Source organism: Lontra canadensis, unplaced genomic scaffold (genome assembly GCF_010015895.1).
Source record: "Lontra canadensis isolate GAN:19392208 unplaced genomic scaffold, GSC_riverotter_1.0 scaffold33, whole genome shotgun sequence".
NCBI classification, from domain to species: Eukaryota; Metazoa; Chordata; class Mammalia; order Carnivora; family Mustelidae; genus Lontra; species Lontra canadensis.
The window spans coordinates 11,982,002-11,988,123 of NW_022631027.1; the positions used below are offsets into that span (position 1 = coordinate 11,982,002).

General features: G+C 36.8%; 1 pseudogene; it reads right to left on the reverse strand.

Annotated features, from left to right (window-relative positions):
* Positions 1 to 2,108: 2,108 nt before the first annotated feature.
* LOC116873500 lies at positions 2,109 to 2,208 on the reverse strand (annotated as a pseudogene).
* Positions 2,209 to 6,122: the final 3,914 nt, after the last annotated feature.

Below are 6,122 nucleotides of genomic sequence, written 5' to 3' on the forward strand. Positions count from 1 at the left end.
AATGATTCACAGAGTCACTGTAATACCACACAAAATCCTAAAATTATTTTCCATAGAATTTGAGGAGATTCTAAATTCTATATGAAGATGAATAGGACTTAGCATACCCAAAAGAATCTTGCAAAAGAACAAATTTGGAAGACTCCTGCTATATGACTTCATGGTTTACTATAGATCAGTGTTTTTCGATAATTGTTTCATTATTGTTCTCCTCTCTCAGAAGAAAGTTAAATTAAAATTCTCTATAATGAGAGAAATTACATCTTAAATAAAGATTTTTGTCAAGTAAGGTTGAAATTTAGGATGTCATTCACCATTGTAATATCCAATATTTTTTTCACCCATTACCAAGAACCAGTTTTCACTCCCTTGTCAATGACACCTCTATTAAGAACACATACTAGTGAACTATAGTAATATGGACAGTATGAGTCTACTTATAGAAGTTCTAGAATAGACAAAATCAATCCGTACGATAATAGACAAAACATTGGTTACCTGTGGTGGGTAGCGTTTGTCCAAAAAGAGGGGACAAACTGCACAGACAACTTTCTGGAGTGGTTAAATATTCCATATCTTTGTGGGCCTATTATTATGGAGATGTCCCACTTGTCATACCTCATCAAATTTTGTATATAAAATCACTGTAAGTAAATTTTAACCCAATTAAAATAAAAGATTCATATGAAGATCAAAGTTTAATTTAAAAGAATATATCCTTATATTTGTCATCCAATAAATATGCAAACAAATTAGACAATAAGTGCATCTTGGTAAATTACATTATATACTATATATTACTTTATTGATATCCAGTGACAAGTAAAATATTTGTTTGTATTTCTAAAAGTTATATGAACATTAAATCCAAAAATGTAAAGCATGATATGATGAAAATAAGTTTTAATATATGCCATTCTATTGTTTTTCTACCTTTGTAAATTGCCTTAAATCTTTTTGGGAAAAAATGTCTTCTGGTTACAATGCCACATGGCAAAGTACCTCAAAACTTTCTGTATTAAAATAACCATTTTCTTTTGGTTCAAAAATTTTTTGCAAGTCAGGCAATTCTTGCTTGGGGAGTCTCACATGGTTGCAGTTGGCTGTTGCTGGGACTCCTATCATCTGAAGGACAAACTGGGCATAATGTCCAATATGGCTCACTCAAGTGCATGTGAATTGCTGGCTTGTTTGCGGAGCACCCCTGGGCTCTTGGCTAAAGTGACTCCACATGGTCTCCCCAGCATAATGCTCTGAGGGTAATAGGACCCCTTAGATGGCATTTCTAAGCCCCAAGTATAAGAGTACCTGTGAACAAGAAAGAAGCTCTGCTATATTTTCTGATCCAGCCTTGGATGTCACCTGTGTCATGTACAGTCACAAGTGAGTCACTGGTTTACCCACATTCAAGGAGAGAGGACACGGAGCAGACTCCTCCATGGGAGCAGTGTCAAAGAATTTCCCATCATTTTTTTTTTAACTGCCACATAGGAAAAGACAATAAATGAATGAAACATTGTTATTTTGTTTTTGTTTTGACTTTAAGAGTTGAGATCCATTGAGATCTAGCATATTCTAGCCTGAGTGGAAAATATTTTTGAGAGATTAAAATTTAATCTAGCCATTGAGATCAATGTTATTATATCCATATAATCTCTCTCAATAGTTTCACCTAATCAGTATCCCTGTCAGTGGAGCAGTTGGGGTGGGGTGGGGTGGGGTGGTAAGGATTTGGAGCAATGAAGTTTAAATATGTCCTTTTTGATTCAGCAGTTTCTCAGGGATGGAGCTCTAAATTACTTATTGGTTCATTTACATAGGAGCAGGACTGGGTAAGAACATAGAGCCATTGAGAGTTCTAAATTGAGAGGATTTAAGAAGATTCCTTTTCTTTTAACTTTTTGAGGATAGTTGACACACAACATTACATTAGTTTCAGGTATACGATATAATGATTCAATTTCTCTATATGTTATGTTATCCTCACCACAAATTTAGCTCCCATCTTTCACCATACAACGATACTACAGTATCATTGACTATATTCCCTATGTTGTGCTTTTTATTTCTGTGACTTATTCATTCCATAAAGGAAGACTGTACCACCCCAAAATATGGAATGCTTCATGAATTTGCAGGTCATTCTTGTAGGGACCATGCAAATCTTTGTATTGTTGAACTTTTAATATATGTGCTGCTGAAGCGAACATAGGAAGATTATTTTCTACCCATTCATATATACTTTCATGATGAATTTCATGCATTTATCAGTAACCTTTTATTCCTTTCTCTAGGGAGCAAGAGGAAGTTGCCTAACCTGGAATGGCCAGACTCTAATTCTGATTTCAACTCCCTGATGTGAGAGGTTCCTGGAAAGGGATATCAAGACCGTTTTGCAGGAAGAAAACCAGCTCTGAGGCCTGAATGGTGGTCATGAAGGATGCTTGTGTTGGGACAAAGGACCCAATAATTTAGTGCCAACCAGGCATGCTTGAGAGGAAAAGCTGAGCTCCCTGACACGTTAGCGAATTTTGTTTCAACTCTGTGAAACCTCTCTCATAACAGGACATGGCCTGACTTCCAGTGGAGGCAATGAGTACTACAGATGTGTAGTTTTCATACAATTTATTTATGTCAGCCTCTTGAAACATGTTGAATTGAGGTAGGTGGTAGGGTATCTAGTAGTTTTAGTCTTTATCTCAAACTTCATTATTGATTTTGGAATAAAGCCTGGGAAAATGCTTATTTATGACCACTTGGATTCCTTCATTCAAGATGAATTTATGGTCAAATGACAATTTGTTAGTTTTCTTCGCTCTGACATGATAATGCGTTTGGTAAATATGAAGCCATATTACTCTACTGTGCAAGAAAAAAATGATATAATCTGAAATGTTTCTTCTTACACTCATTTTTCAAACAGGTTTCCTGGTTTAGTTGAAAACTAATGGCTTACACACCAGCAATGTGTTGAAAAACCGTTACATTATGAATGTGCACAAAAGTAAATGAGATGACAGGTAAGCCAATCAATCAGCTCTGTAAAGCTTCAATTCTGTCCTCAGTAATGAATAGTTTCTCTCAGAATTTGGTTAATTTTTCTTGCTGGGATCTAAAGAGTCTTTCTTGAATCTAAACTACAGAATGATATATGGAACTAGGGATCACTTGCAATAATATCACCTTGCTGCTCTGTCTTCGAAGTTGAGTTTGGGGTATTATATTCTTTTAAAAGTTCCTGCTTCAGTAATTATTTTGCCATCTTCTCTCCATTTCTGGACCATAAATGTGGAGTCTCTGGGGAAGCTCAGCCTGCTGGACCAACCCGAGCTTGAAAGAGGTGCCTCTTCCCTCTTTATGTTATTGAACTGGGAGCCCCAATACCAGAATGATACAGAGGATCAGAATCCTGGAGCAAAAGAAAGATTTGAGTCACTGAACATTAAAACCCTCTGTTTTATCTCTTGGGCAATAGAGGCCAAGGGTGCATAAATGATTTTTCCAAAGTCATGCCTTATATGTCTCCAGACTCAGCAACCAATCCCCTTCCCACTGAGCCTTTCTGTAATAAAAAATTAAAGCAGTTTAAAAAGTCAGCACTGCAAAGTGTGATGACCATGAACCTGTTATAGTCCTCTTTCTATTCCTTTTAGTTTCTAGTCCCGGGGAACTAAATATTTCGAATATTTGGAGCTCTTGGGATAAATTACTGGTTAAATTACTGGTTAAAGCTCTCCTGACTATGATAATCTCTTTCATTTGTTTTGTTTTGCCTTTTACTGCTGGACAGAGGATTCATTCTTAGACCTTAAATTTTCTTCCTTTTGATTTATAAATTATCTTGTAGATTTTTCCTGTTGGTAAGAAGTCTTCTTTTTCCTGCTTTGGAAATGGTAGCCTTTCACTAACTGTCTGAGCCCATGTAGGTCGGCCCCTGCTTTTTGCCCAAACCTATACCTTACTTAATGTATAAGTCTTTAGCTGTAAGAGACAAACAGCACTAGATAAATTGGATTTGTCTCATTTGGCCTAGCAAATAAAACAGCTAGTTATTTGGTGCAACTTCTAAAACATTATCTCCTATAAGCAACCACATCACTGTCATTATTTTTGACTAGCCAATTTTTATGTATTAGTAGCTACCTTTTTGTACTAAATTACAGTGCTCATATTTTTATTTGATGAACTTTAATGGAATATTTAAATAGCTTTAGAACTTCAATCAATACTGAATATTTTAAGGAGACCCTGCCATTAAATATGAAAATATTCTGTAAAGCAAAAGCAGCACAGAGAAATTTCATGTGTCCCTTCAGTATCATTCGACCCACAGCCCTAGTATTTGCAGATTAAATTACAGACTTTAAAAAAAAATCATTATTCATAGAAAATAACATCTTAAAGAATACAAGTGAGGAAATAGCACGTATATGCCACACTGGGATTTCATCACTAATTATGGATATTTAAAGAGAAACAACTCTACATTGTTAAATTATGTAACTTTAAAAATTTACTAGTGAAATAAGAGTAAACTCTGCCCTTCTGTTATGAGGACATAATTTTATTTTATTTTTTTATTTTTCTTTGTTAAAGATTTTATTTATTTATTTGACAGACAGAGATCACAAGTAGGCAGAGAGGCAGGCAGAGAGCCCAATGTGGGGCTCGATCCCAGGACCCTGGGATCATGACGTGAGCCAAAGGCAGAGGCTTTATTTAACCCACTGAGCCACCCAGGCGCCGCACAAGGACATAATTTTAATAAGAAATTAAAACAATGAATTACTTTCAAATTGAATCCAAGCCTGTTTAAGTCCTCTAGGAAAGCATTTTCTGTTGACTGCCTTTAATATGGAACAGTTGGCTCCCAAATAAATTAATGCTAGTCGGTGCACATTTCCCTTTGGATACCTTTTTTTCCCCCCAGCCTGAGACCAGCCATCGGCCATTTGGTTAGGTTTATCAGTTCTTTGAAAATGCTTTCACAACCTGGAAAATTTCTTCCATATCTGTATACCGAACATTGCCTCTCAATGTATGGCATTCCCAGCATTGGAATTTGGAAACTCTCATTGTGTAGTAGAAAATTGTACAGTAGTGCTACTGACCTAGCTAGTTTGGGGAAAAGATATGAAAAGCTAAGTGCTGCTACTCAATGCTACCTTTGTTTTACTCATCTTTTATTAAGCAAAATAACAAAAATCGGAAAATTCATTCATACCTCGTAAGGTCAGACCCAATGCAGTCCAGGGATTCATATGTATTACTGAAAAATGGTTGAACCGAGTTATTATATTTATCTCATCTATAGCCTCAGACTATCAGGGATGAGTGGAAATAAAACTGTGTCCAAAGTCTTCAACCATAAACTTAAATTCTTGCATTAAAATGCAATTCTGGAATCCTGGATTATTAATCAGATTCCTGAAATAGGGTTTAATAGCATTTCCCCTCACTCCTATTTCATTCCTGCCTCTGCCACCAACGAGGAGTTTCTACTGTTTACTATATGGCAGACAGTGGGTTTAAAAGGTTTGAAGCGGTGGGGGATGGGAAGTTGGGGGAACCAGGTGGTGGATATTAGAGAGGGCACAGATTGCATGGAGCACTTGGTGTGGTGCAAAAACAAGGAATACTGTTATGCTGAAAAAAAAAAAAAAAAAGTGCTCAGAACTCCAGAGTTCTAATCTGGAGCCTTGAGAATGGCTGGTTTGACACCCAGAGTATACTCTATACTTCCTCCTCTTCCTGGGCTCTCTCCATTTTGTCGCTGTGTGTGAGTGTGTGTGTGTGTGTGTGTGTGTGTGTATACACAGATATATATCTAGGTATATAACTGTGACAGATAAAGCAAAGCTAATCATCTCCCACTTTCATAGTATGAGTTACTGTTGGGAGTTCTTCTGGGCCAGACTTTTTGTATCCAGGTCAAATGATTTTCATTGATGAAACATGAGCTGAAGTGGGGTGGTCCCTTTTGGACCTGGGTTTTTGAAAAGTAGTTATGCTTCTCTAATCTCTCTCGTACTCTCTCCCTTTTCCTTTCTGCTGACTGGAGGCAGAAGACACTTAGGTCCCAAGGGAACCCAGAGCCCCATGCAGACGGAGTCTATTTCCCT